The following is a 14,319-nucleotide window of genomic DNA, read 5'->3' as shown; positions in this document are numbered from 1 at the left end:
GGTTCAGTGGATAGAGCATAGACCTGCAGACCAAAGGGTCCCAGGTTTGATTCCAGGCAAGGGCACATGCCCGGGTTTTGGGCTCAATCCCCAGTAGAGGTCATGCAGGAAGCAGCCAATCAATGATTCTCTCTCATCACTGATGTTTTTATCTCTCCCTTCCTCTCTGAAAAAAAATATTTTTTAAAAAAGTAAGTGACAGAGCTCTGGGTAGAGGTGTTTGGGGACTCATGTGGCAATTCCATTACTGCATTTCCTCTATTTAGTGGCTAACAGAGAATATGGTGTCAGCATATAGTTATGATTTTGTTTGTGTCATTTACTGCAAATGTGGATACTGCAAAATAATAACCTTTATAACTAGGCTAGTGCAACAGCTTATAAGATTAGGATATACTTAATGAGGGAAAGAAATGCCAAAAGGAAAAACTGATAAAGACACTAGGAAGTGCAACCTCTTTTCTTTATACCACAAGATGTGTGCTGAGTACTTTTTTCATGTAAAGACAGTATGGCAGACTCAGACCAGAGTTAAAAAAAAGTAAAATAGCAAAGTGCAACCAATGTCATTCAGAAAATTTGGAACACTGTAATTCAATTATATTGTCTGCCACTGGTAGAAAGTTTTAATTTTCATGTACTTCACTGGTACAGCAACTATTCACAGAAGGTAACCAATTGATACGCCAATGTGTAGCTCCATCTGGGGTAATATGGCAGATAAAAGAGAGACTTAGTTGGTTTTCTACATCAACATTTTACCACTTGGGATGAAACCTGGCTAGAGAACCTGGCTATGATGATCAACTGAATGCTGTCTCTGTGTCATTCCTTCTTTGCCGACTCCATCCACACCTTTGGGAACCCCTGGACCTGCTGGGGCTGGACCCCAACATCTGGCACCCGTGTCCTTCATTCTTTGCCGACTCTGTCCACACCTTTGGGAACCCCTGGACCTGCTGGGGCTGGACCCCAACAGAACTGCACTTCAAATGGGATCTTGTTCTCCTTTCTGAGCTCAGAGGACCAGAAGGAGCTACCGTACCACCTACAATGGCAGGAGGACTATTTGCCATGAATAGAAGCTACTTCAGTGAACTCGGGCAGTATGACAGCAGCATGGATATCTGGGGAGGAGGAAACTTGGAAAGATCATTTCAGATTTGGATGTGTGGGGGTAAGCTCTTCATCATCCCTTACTCCAGAGTCGGACATATTTTCTGGAAAAGGCGGCCCTATGGTTCCCCTGAAGGCCAGGACACAATTCCTTGAGGCTGGCACACATTTGGTTGGGTCAGGGGTCCTCAAACTACGGCCCGCGGGCCACATGCAAATACAAATATTGTATTTGTTCCCGTTTTGTTTTTTTACTTCAAAATAAGATATGTGCAGTGTGCATAGGAATTTGTTCATAGTTTTTTTTTAAACTAGAGTCTGGCCCTCCAACGGTCTGAGGGACAGTGAACTGACCCCCTGTTTAAAAAGTTTGAGGACCCCTGGGTTGGATGAATATAAAGAGCAGTATTTTTCCTTAAGACGATTTGAGGACAAGAAGCTATGGGAATGTCAGTGAGTGTGTTGAATTGAGGAAGAAGTTGGGTTGTAAATTATTTAAATGGCATTTGGATAGCATTTACCCAGAGATGCAGATATCTGGGCCCAATGCCAAAACCCAGCAACTCATTTTTATCAACAGAGGGCCAAAACACCCCAAAATTCTTCAGCATGGAAGGCTTTATCACCACCAAACTGGCAAATGTCTAGTGGCTCAGAGCTGCCCAAGTCAGAAGAGAGGCCTAGTAGTGCTTAAGGCATGTGACTACAGTGACCCAAATCAGATCTAGATTTATAATGAAGAGCATGAATTGGTTTTAACTAATCTCCTTTGCCTGGATATGTCAGAAACTCGATCATCTGACCCACCCCAACTCATGAAGTGCCATGGGTTGGGAGGATCTCAGCAGTGGACCTTTGGGAAGATACCAGGTGTCAGTTGGACAGTGCCTGAAAGCAGCTGATCTACTGAGTCACAAAGGCTATGTTGCTATGGCAATCTGTGAAGACTCTTCCAAACAGCAGTGGCATTTGGAATGTCAAGGTAGAAGCAACGCCTGGAATGAAATGCTGTCTTCCTGGGAAGATTAGCAGAGGTGAAACAGCAGATATTCTATATTGTCTACATCAGAGCACCAAGTGACCATCAGGAGGTGAAGAAGTATGTGACATTAAGGCCATTTCTAGGCCACTGGTAAGGAATTTCTTACTTAATGGTAGGAAACCAGAATACAGTTTTAATAGGTCTATTCAAATTAGCTTTTAATTCTTTTTAATCCCCTTTAATGGAATGGAACATGTCATGATTTTCTTTCTTAGAATACTTCATAGTATACAGTTAACTTTAAGCAAACTGAATCCACGCATTGTTTATATGATCATATTTAAGAGGTGGTTAACTACTGTAAATTTTTTGATGAATTATGGCACTATATACATTTAAAATAAAATAAAATAAAATAAAATAAAATAAAATAAAAAATCATTTTAATTAAAAAGAAAAAACATTTTACCACTTGGGTTCTATGAAATAGAAATACACATCTAAGGTATAGATGAAATGGGGAAAATAACTGAGTAAATAAAGCAGAGGCAAGAGGTCTTGATATTTTTAGGAAATTAATGTGTTTTTTAAAAAATAAAAATTTCAATTGTAGCTCAATATGTAAAATCTGCCATTACAAATAATTCATCTTCTCCCAATTTGAATCTTTCCTAAACTCATAGTTTACCAAATACAAGAGTTATTAGAAATGCAAATGGTGATAAGTACTATAAATAAGTGGTAACAAAACACCTCAAAGTTACATGAAAGAAAGATCCCTTGTGCTATTTAGTGCTTAGGGTGTTTTGTCTGTTGTTTTTATTACTCATTGTTTAGAGAGGTGTTGGGATCCTGACAGGTGGGTGGGGGGGGGCAGGAAACTTTGAGGACCAGGTGATGAGGGGTTGGGTCCTGGGCGAGGACAATGAAGGGATAGTGAGACAGGATGGCCAAGAGAGCTGCTACCAACAGAGAGAGGCTTCCCTACTCCTGGTGTGGAGAGGGTTTGGTTGTTGAGGTGCCTCAGGGGGAGAGCAGACACTAGTTCCAGCACTGCCTGTGGTTTTCCAGAAGGGAGGCATCACCTGCCAGGTTTTCATGTAGGAGAGCCAGCAACAAAACAAAGAAGAAATGGCTGCTTGAGGAGATGCTGAGAGAGAATTTCTGGCTGTTTTAAGACTTGGCGTCTAGAGTGGAGTCCTGGCAGAGCTGGGAGAAAGAACACAGAAGCAAACCTTACTGCTGGGTCTTACATAAATGTTAAGGAAAAGGACAGAGCATGTGGTCAGGGACAAAGATAATGACTTTTGCAGATTGCAGCCACTGGAATTTTCAGGGTCCAGAAGCAGTGTATCTATGTAATGTATGATATGTGGATGTGTAGCATTTTTGGCTATTTAAGTACTCATAACTTTCTAATTCCCCAGCCTGTTTTATTCTTTTTTTAAACATGGCATTTATCACTATCATATGATATATCTGTTTATTGTCAATTTCCTTCTACTGGCTTTATAAAGGGAGGGACTTTTTGGCTTCATTTATTTCTGTGTATAGAATGGTACCTGACACATAGTGGATACTGAAATAATTATACATAACTGTGGTTATATTCACAGTAGTCTGGGAAAGGACTGGGGGAGGGGCAGAAAATATGAGTGTTAGGGTATGGTGGTTTAAATCATGCCTATAACCTATTAAAAATACCAGAGTGAAATGGTGGGTACCAGAGGGTTGGGGAAGAGATAAGAGTATTTAAGTGTAAAAACTTATACTAACTAGTAAATAATGCACAGTATAATGAAATAACAATAATATTGAACTATACTAGCAATTATATAATGTGATAAGTATTCCTATATTGGCAATTGTATTATAATACTAGAGGCCTGATGCATGAAATTTGTGTAACAGTAGGCCTTCCTTCCCCTGGCTGTGGGCACTGGCTTCCCTCTAACCTGGGCCCTGAGATTCCCCCACAGACCCGGCTTCGTCCGGAAGGTTGTCCAGTCTAATTAGCATATTACACTTTTATTATTATAGATATAGATGTATCAAACTTACATGCTGTACACCTTAAACTTACACAATGTTACAAGTCAAATTTATTCAAATAAAAAATAATAAAAACGATGCCCACACATTCTTCCCTTCAAAATGTGGAGCCCTATTTCTCTCCTGTTGAGTGTGGGCTATACTTAATGACCCACTTCTGATGAACTGACAGTGGCAGAACTGGTTGGTATAACTTCTCAGTCTAGGCCAGGGGTGGGCAAACTTTTTGACTCGAGGGCCACAATGGGTTCTTAAACTGGACCGGAGGGCCGGAACAAAAGCATGGATGGAGTGTTTGTGTGAACTAATATAAATTCAAAGTAAACATCATTACATAAAAGGGTACGGTCTTTTTATTTTTTTTTTAGTTTTATTCATTTCAAACGGGCCAGATCCGGCCCGCGGGCCGTAGTTTGCCCACGGCTGGTCTAGGCTGTAAAAGACATTGTGGCTTTTTCCTTGTTCACTCACTCTTTGTTTCCTCACAGTGGGGGAAACCACCTGTCGCATCCTGAGGATACTCCAGCAGCCCTGTGGAGGGGCCCAGGTGGCAAGAGCTGTTGTTCTGGCCACAGCCAGAGAAGAACTGAAGATCCTGCCAACAACCACACATGTGAGCTTAGAAATGGATCCTCCAGCTCCAATCAAGCCACTGGCTGCCTGCAGCCCCTGTCATCATCGTGTCTGCAACTTCATAGGAGACCCTGAGTCAGATCACCCAGCTAAGGCACTGCTGAACTCTGACCCACAAAACGGAGGTAACACATATCATTGTTTTAAGCCACTAAGTTTGGGGATAATTTGTTATGCAGCAACAGATAGCTATAATAGGGAGAAATCTGGCACCCAGAAATGCTTCATAAATCTGTTAGCTGGGAAGCAATTAAAGAAAAATTGCATGGATGAAGATGCACACATCTATTCCCACATATTTTAATTTCTGTTTTCCATTTGGTCTCATTTTTTTTTTTGGAGAAGACCAGATTTTTACATTTTTATAACATCCTGTGATGCCTACTATCCTGCACATTATCAATGGTTAATGAATGATGATAACAAGTTCTGCATTTTTATGATAAAGTTCTCAGATAGGACAAGGCAGTTTCTATACCCAGATGTCTTTCCCTTTTTCTATTCGGTTCCATTGTGGAAGACAGGATTTGTCCTATCTGGGGAATGCAGAAACATGGCCCTGCGTGTGTGTATGTGAAAGAGAACAATATCTAACAACTGTGGCATAGCTTTTCAAACCACATCACATACATGCAGCTGGAAAATATGTACAAAAGAAGATTCAAACTGCTTCATCATCAATTAGTGCTTTTCCTTAAAATTTTGCTGAAATACAGTTTTTAGCTAAATAAGTTTTAATTAACTGCTGGCCAGAAAAAATTGGTGCAGAAATATGTTTTCTTTTAACTAAAAAAGATGATTTGTTGCAAAATGTTAATGCAGAATATTGAATGATATTAGATATTGGGAAAGGATTTCTCTTAGATTTAAAAAAAAATATATTTTATTGACCTTTTTACAGAAAGGAAGGGAGAGGGATAGAGAGCTAGAAACATTGATGAGAGAGAAACATCGATCAGCTGCCTCTTGCACACCCCCCACTGGGGATGTGCCCGCAACCAAGGTACATGCCCTTGACTGGAATCGAACCGGGACCCTTCATTCCACAGGCCAATGCTCTATCCACTGAGCCAGACTGGCCAGGGCTCTCTTAGATTTTTGAAGGAAAACTGTATAGTTTCTTTTTGAGATTTTATTGTGCCACAATCTCTTTCTCAGCATTCAGAAATGGAAAGTGCTGATGAAGCCATCTATCTTAAACCTTGGGTGGTGATATTGGCTTTGGGGTAAGAGTAATCTGAGTCTCACCATTTACAAGTTATATGACCTTGGACAAATAATTTAGCTTTACTGATGCTTAGCTTTCCCATCTGCAGCACCCCTCCCATTCATTCACTGTAACAATTCAGTGGATGATGACAATAGTGATCTATGAACTGCCAATTCACACGGAGATGGTGCTTAAAATGACCTTCAAATTGGAACAAGGATTGTACCCTCCTTCCCCAATGAGGTAATCTATAGGGGCAATAGGGCGTGGTTTCAATTACAGGCCAATAATTCAATAATACAAATATGATACAGAGAAAGGCTAAGTGGGATGAACACTCTTGGGGTTAAAATCGGCTGTTATCTGAGTGTGTCAGCAACATCATGATATAAAAGGGCACAGCCATGTTCCTTCCATCACTCTTTGCCTGTGTCAGGCATGTTTTAGAGTATGAATCCAATTTAGGTCATATAATTTCAAAGTTGTGAATAGATATACTGTATGTGATCCAGTAAAGGTGTGTGTGTGTGTGTGTGTGTGTGTGCGCGCGCCAGGATGGTATAACTCAGCAAAGGTTAGATGGGTGACTTAATTACATCTTGACAAACCTGGCAAATCCAGATTCTGTGCTTGAGACTTCCTCATTAGTGAAGAGGTAAGGATTTTCCTATTTTTTTGTAGGCTCATTCCTCTGACCAGATAGTAGTGTGATATAGACTTAGGAGTGATGAAGTTGCTTTAACCCTCATTGTCTTTGGATCAGAACAATGTGACAAATATGAAAAATAACACCAGCTGACAATTAGCATATAACTATGTGCCAGGCAACATTGTTTTTTCATATAGATCATGTAGCCTGACAACCTTCCCCCCACCTCTTTGTGGCCGTCTTAAGATGGAGGTAATATTTGTAGCTACTGTTGGCATGGTGGTAATTACCCTGCTTAATCATTTCACCTCTCCGATCCCAACTACCTCACTCTCCACTAGTGGTTAGCATTCTAGAGCCCCTCCTTCCTTTGAGTTTTTGTTACTGTTCACCCTGGAATATTTCCATCACCTATTTTTTCTTCTGCTCTTCTCCCTCAAATAACTTACTGCTATTAAAAAAACACATTTAGCCTTGATGACTCTCTCATATGGAGGCAGTCATTTATTCAACGTGCTTTGTTCTAGGCATGGGAGACAGAGTGGTGAATAAGCATGCACACACCCTTCCTTACATTCTGGTGAGGGGAGATAGGTAATAAATAGGATAATGAAGAGAAATATGTAGCACAACAGAGAATATAGGTACTAAGGAGGGAGCAGGAGTAGGGAGGTAGAGATGGGTGGAGAAGGAGTTGTTGTTTTAGCTAGAATGTTTAGGGAAAACCTTACTGCAAAAGTGGCTCTGAACAGGGCTGGAGGAGGTGAAGAGCTAACTGTTGCTATAACCTCAGCTGGGCCCCCATCAATGAGCAATGATTATTTTATCTCAGTGTCATGTCATCTCACTTTCCTAAATCTCTCTTTAAGCTCCTGCCATGTCCTTACCCTTTATGAGATCAAGATGCATCCTCCCTTACCTGGTAGGACTGAGAGCACAAAACATATTCTGCTGACATTTATTGAAAGCCAGCTAAACAGAATGATCAAATAATCCTGATCTCCTGGAGTTTATGTTCTAGTGACCTTATTTTCTAGCATTATATTACCCACTTCCTTCTTTTTGAAAATGTCTTCATCTTTATTTCTCCAGATTTTTTGAGATATAATTGACGAATAAAATTGTAAGATACTTAAAGTGCACAACATATATGTATACATTGTGAAAGGATTACTCCATCTAGTTAACGAACATATCCATCCGCTCACATCTTTAGCTATTCTTTACTTTCTACTATTTAAAAGAAGTGTCTTTTACCATCCATTTGTGCTATCGATCCCACCTTCTTCCACCTTCCTCTGAAACTTAGTGCTGCCAATAACTCCCCTTTCTTTTGTCAAATATCAAGCTTCCTACTGCTTACAAATGTGTTGAGAATGCCCTACTCCTAAAACCCCTTCTCTTGATTCTCCTTCCAATTATAAGTACTTGCTGCTCACTTTCCTTTCATTGAGAAACATCTTGAAAGTTTTAATTGCATTATTTCTCTCTTTATCATGATGCTACCCTAGTTTTAAATGGAAAGTCAAAACACATTGTGTATAATGAGACAGAATAAATTGAAATTGGCAGTGTTTCAGAAAATTTAGAATTTGAGTTAACCTGATTCCTGCCTGTGAACTAAATCCACCCACAATTTTACTGAAAATGCTCTCTTAATGGTTTCCAATACCATCAAATCCAAAATAATGTTCTTATCTTATTGACCTTGAACTCTTTGTAGAAATTTATAATTGTTGATGTTCTTTTTTGATATCCTTTCTCTTAGTATGTGTTAGAGAACTATTTTAACTGCCCCCATCTCTTTCAGAACATAGCAGAGACACATGACGAAGTGAGCACCCCACACTTCACAGAGGGGCCATGCACCTTTGCTATGTTCTGTTCTGACCCTTGGCTGCTGTTCTCCAAGCAACTCTCTCCCCTGTAGTCCTGTAGTTCACTAGTCAGTGTTCTGGATGGAGCAAGAAAGCAGTTGGTCTCTTTGACAGGGTCCTATACAGCTGGGGAAGCCAGGGGCTCACTCATGCGCTCTCACTTTCCCCCATGGGAGAAATTTTGGGCCAAGAAAAACCTTATTGGCAATGAGCTCTGCTGTCTTGAGGGAGGGGTAATGAAGTTAAAGTGAAACTGCCTTTCATTTTCTTTAGTGTTTCCAATCTCACATTTTGTTTCTGCACTGGAGGGCTGGAACGTCTCTGCTGACTCCTGGACGTCCACAAAAGCTCCCCTGTCCATGGGTGATTCTCTAAATTCATGTTGTGTGTGTGTGTGTGTGTGTGTGTGTGTGTGGGAGGGAGGGTTGGGGGGGGAGGGGGGAAGGGAAGGTGGAAAACAGTAAGAAACACTTTTTGCCATGATAATGACATTACCCCTTTAAGTTTTAATATAAATACAACTTCTAGCTCTCTGTATATTAAAGAATGAGGAACATTATAATGTTATTATTTAACAAAGCCATTTTTATTCCAATTGAAAGTGACATGGGGCCTTGACTCTAAACTCTAATTTAGTTTTTGTTCCCATTAATACTGAGCGATATGAAATTACATTAAATGAAAGAGTCTTGGATTTGTAGGAATCAAATTTAGTTTTGCAAAATTGCATAGGGACTAAGGCTATTCCTTTTGAAATTTAAAATTATTAAAATATCTTTGATGGATGAAAGTAGCTCCAACTAAGATCAACCATAAAAAGGTACCAACTCCTAAGGAAAAACTCATAATGTAAAGGTAGCTCTGGACTAGTGACCTGGGATCTCTACTAGGCCCTTGGGGATTAAGGAGGGGGAATGGTGTCAGGTATGATATAAGAATAAGAATGTCAACATTTCCCCTTACCGTGTGCCCTAAGAAAACTGAGTGCTTATTTGCAAGGAAAGATTATAACATTAAGAAATGGCCTCCTTTTGCAACCTGAGGAAACTTGACACCTGAGCAGAGTCTGAGGAGCAGCAAGTAGTAATAAGCAGGGCAAGAATCTTAGCTCAATTCATAAATCTTCAGCTTTCTAGGTTTGTCAAGTGAAGTCTCTAGAGCAATTGGCTTAACAGGAAGAAGTGGACTACCCCAATTTTGACTGTCTTTAACTTTTTGAGTGGTAGCAATAGCTTCCGGCAATATGTTCTAAACTTATAAAAAGCCAGTGCTTCTCAGACTCAATGTGTATATGAACCATCTGAGGATATGTTAAAATATAGACTTTGAATTTTACTGGAAATGGGGTAAATCCTGAAATTCTACATTCTAAAACCTTCCCAGGAAATGTTAATGCTGCTAGTCCAAGGACAACACTTGGTGTAGCAGAGTGTGGTAGACAGTCACGGCTTCCAAGAAGACCCTACTCCCTCATCTCTGGAACTACAAGTATGTTACTTTTCATGGCAAAAGAGACTTTGCAGGTGTTATTAGTTTACTAATCCATTGACTTTAAAATAGGAGGATTATCCTGGATTATCTGAGTGGGTCTATTATAATTACACTAGGGGCCCAGTGCACAAATTTGTGCACCTTGAAAGAAACTGTGGGCTGCAAGGCTGCGGTAGGCACAGGGGTGGATCTCGGCCCATCCTCTGCCCCCTCCCCGGCCCCTCCCACCATGGCCCCAGGCCCCCTGTCTGCTGGCAGGCCCGTTCCCGCTGCTACCACTCCCACGCACTGATGGCACCAGCCCCACTCACACCCGCTGACGGCGTGGAGTGATTGGGGCCCGCACCAGCAGCAGGTGCAAGTGGGGCTGGCACTGTCAGTGGGTACGAGTGGTGGCTGCTGCCCTGATTGCCCCTCAGGAGCAGGGGGAGGTGGAGAAGCCCTCAGGGGCAATCGGGGCTGGCAGCTGCCGCTCGCACCTGCTGATGGCACCAAGTGATCAGGACCGGCACCGGTTATTATTGATAGGTACTTGTTTTTAGCCATTTTTATTCTTTATGTCTGTGTTTCTTCTTCCCTTTCTATTTCTTCTTTTTAAAACAGTCCCTTTAGCGTTTATTGCATTGCTGGCTTGGTAGTGATAAACTCCTTAACCTTTATTTTTTTCTGCTAAGCTCCTGATTCCCCCTTCAATTTTGAATGATAGCCTTGCTGGATAGAGTATTCTTGGATTCAGTCCCTTGCTTTGCATTACTTTGTATACTTCATTCCCTTCCCTTCTAGCCTGATGTGTTTCTGTTGAGAAATTATTTTATAATCTCATGGGAGATCCCTTGTAGGTAAGTCTGTCTCTCTCTTGCAGCCTTTAAGATTCTTTCTTTGTCTTTAATGTTTGCCATTGTAATTATGATGTGTTGTGTGGGCCTTTTGGGGTTCATCTTATTAGGGACTCACTGTACTTGTGGGACTTCTTTCTTCCCCAAATCAGGGAAGTTTTATGCCATTATTTCTTCAAATAGGTTTTCTAATCCTTGCTCCTCTTCTTATCCTTCTGGCACCCCTATTATACTATTATATGTGTGTTACTTCATTTCATGTTGTTCCAAAGCTCCCTTTGGCTCTCCTGCTTTCTAAATTTTTTTCTCGAATTGCTGTTCAGATTGGATGTGTTTTGCTGCCCTTTCTTCTAACTTGCTGATTTGGTCCTTTGCTTCTTCTAGTCTACTGTTGAAACCTTCCATTGTGTTTTTTATTGTGGCTATATCATTTTTGATTTCCTCTTGATTCTTACATAAGTTGTTGATTCTCTCATCCTGCTGGTTTAGGAATTGTATAGCCCTTAATCTGAATTCTTTTTCTGACATATTTCATGCTTTCGTTTCATTTAGTTTCTTTTCTGGTGATTTCTCCTTTTCTTTTCTTTTGGGATCGTATTTTTGTCTCCTCATATTTGCTCTTGCTGAAGTGTCCAAGTGCCAGGTAGCGCAGGGCTGGCAGCTGAAGCAGCAGGCTTGGCAGGAGGGTCATACACTCCAGGACTTGCTGGAGGACCCCTGAAATGAGTCTTTGACAAATATTATAAGAGGTAATTATTATGCTCAACAATTTTTGGGAAGACTTAATTATTTAGGAGGGTATCAGTATAATAGTACCTTATTGGAAAACATATAAAAGTTTAGCAGATATTTATTGTTTTTTTCTAGGCTGATTGGGAAATTCTGCAAAGATTAACAGCCTTGTTTTCATTTTTTATATCTCTCATGGAGAAATAAAAGTGTGAATGTAACCTGGACAATACCTGATGAGTTTCATTTGCCAAAAAGATGCTACTGGGGGGCCTGGGAAGTTTCCAGTATTTAAAGTACAGCTTGCTTGCCATGGCTAGTGTGGCTCAGTTGGTTGGGCATCATCCTGTGCACTGAAAGGTGGCTGGCTTGATTCTTTGTCAGGGCACATGCCCAGGTTGCAGGCTCCATCCCCAGTAGGGGGCATGTAAAAGGCATTCACACTCCCATGCATTGCTGTTCTTTTCTCTCCTTCTTCCTTCCTCTCTTGTCAAGTGAGGTCTCTAGAGCAATTGGCTTAACAGGAAGAAGTGGACTACCCCAATTTTATTGATTTTTATTCTCTAAAAATCAATAAAAATATTTTTTAAATAAAGCATAGCTTGCTTGGAATCAGATATCACTTGATATCCTTCTATATCAAGTCTGTGTTTTTCATGACTAAGCCTATTGAATATTCATTGTGTCTTCTAAGACAAATTAAAAATTTGCATCAGAATTGTTTCAGTTTTAGAAAAAGACTATAAAATAATATATATGTACTGCCTTTTGGTTTTTTTTTTATCACAGCTATTTCTCTGTCTGCTTTTTATATGTTCCTGCCAAGTGGTGGAACATGCAAAATAATCTAGGCCCGTTGCTACTATTAAAAAAAAAGTGTTTGTTTGTAGAGGAAAAAGAATAACAAGTCATTGTAAATAAGGCATTGTTCCTGTTTAGTGATTGAAATGATTGCCTGCTAGACCTGGTTGAAATTAGGGGTGGGGAGTTGGAAATGATAGAAGAAAATAATTTCATCTAAAAAAGAGTTGTTCTCAGACTGATGAATCTCAGAGAGAAGGCAGGAGTAGATGGTGGTTAGGGAGAGATTAACCAAAGAACTTATATGCATATATGCATAACACATGGACACAGACTGTAGTGTGGTTAAGGCCTGCGGAGGGGATGGGTGAGGTGTGGAGGGTGTTAGTGGGGAAAAAGGAGGACATTCATAATACTCTCAACAATAAAGATAAATTTAAAAAATAATAAAAGGCACTGTTCTCATTGTATAGCTGGGCTGACCTGATGAATCAGGGTTGTTGTTTTTTAATTTAAAATTTTCACAATTAACAAATTAATAAATTCTTTTACTAAGTAGTTTTTTTTTTCTGAGCACTTTCTATGTACAAAGCACTTTTAACTAAGCAATGCAATTCTTTTCCTTTAAAAATATAGCCAAGTCTTGTCAAGTCCTCTCTTTATTCAATAATAATAAAAAAAGAATATCCAAGCTCTCTTTGCTCCAGTGTACAAACTTGTCAGTATTTTGAATTCCACCCTTGAATAAGATAATTTTTCTTTTTCAAAGACCACTTTCAAAATGCAGTTTGTTTTGGCTGTTATATAATATCTTCCTTGAGATTAATAAAAGGTCACCAAAATGATCTGAAAGGGGAGAAAAACATTGTTAAGGCGAAGAGTGGTTCTTGTTTCAGTTTGAATGTTAGAACCATTAACTTTATTTTCAATGTTTTCTCTCCCCTTTGATTCTCCTTGAGACAGGATTTTTTTTTTCAGCTAGTAATGCAACACCATTTTAATATTATGAATCCCGCTTTCTCCTTTTCTTTGTTGTGATGTTTATGCTTGATTTGTTTTATTTCTCAATGTTGGAAATATAAATTCTACAAACATTACTGAAAATATAGCAATGATAGTGCTACTACTTTTACATCCACTAGAATCTGACAGGGCTGCTTTTATTCTCTGAATTATGAAGATTATGTAATATTCCTGGAAATGATAAGTTTTATAAATCAGGAAAATGAGCCTCGTACAATCTGAAGCATGGGGCTTTGTGCCTTTGTTGGTCTCCAGTGTCTCTTATTGGCCCACCTCAATAAAATCCAGGTGTTTTATCTGTATTGCTATTTTCACATAATATAGTTTGTAAATACCAGGAAAAAGAGCATTTTTATTTGGGAGGGTGGGGGGATGTTGTCTTTCTATGATAGCTTGTAGAAGGATAGGTGAGCCAAACTCCAAAACACTTGTTTTTTAAAATAAGAGAATGAGATGAGAAGTTAATATTTCTCTCTTTTAAGGAAAGTAATATTTCCTTTCCAAAAGTTGCCCCATGAGTAGTTTTTCATGTTATAACCTCTATCCAGGCCCCCAGAATAGTTTCTGTATTTTCTTAGTTTAAGGAAATGTTTTTAGTAGATTCTTTGATTAAAGTGGGAAATGTTCTAGGCAGCCTTCAAAATGCTGTGAAAATTCTCCATCAGCTCATGTGTTTCCTTTTCATGAAACCCAAAACTTAACTGTTCTAAACAGCACACTCAGCTCAAGTGGCGGGTCTTCTGAACCTCCCACATCGTGTCTGGTTGAGCCTATCCTGAAATAACCCTTCCCTTTCCTTAACTCTTATCTGCCTTGAAAGGGGCTCTTCACTGGTTCTTACCCTCTCTTGTTCTTTCATGTTTGTGTGTTTTGATTTTATAACTGTTGTGTAAACTCTGTGGGAGTAAGAACCATGTTTC

The 14,319-nt window shown here is 39.7% G+C and overlaps 1 pseudogene; it reads left to right on the top strand.

The window, feature by feature from the left end:
* The first annotated feature begins 689 nt into the window (after window positions 1–689).
* On the top strand, window positions 690–11,567 carry LOC106697542 (annotated as a pseudogene).
* The last annotated feature ends 2,752 nt before the right edge of the window (window positions 11,568–14,319 follow it).

This window comes from Myotis lucifugus, unplaced genomic scaffold (assembly GCF_000147115.1).
Source record: "Myotis lucifugus unplaced genomic scaffold, Myoluc2.0 scaffold_81, whole genome shotgun sequence".
Lineage (NCBI taxonomy): Eukaryota > Metazoa > Chordata > Mammalia > Chiroptera > Vespertilionidae > Myotis > Myotis lucifugus.
The sequence above is the reverse complement of the archived record's forward strand: the minus strand, read 5'-3'. Positions and strand labels throughout refer to the sequence as shown.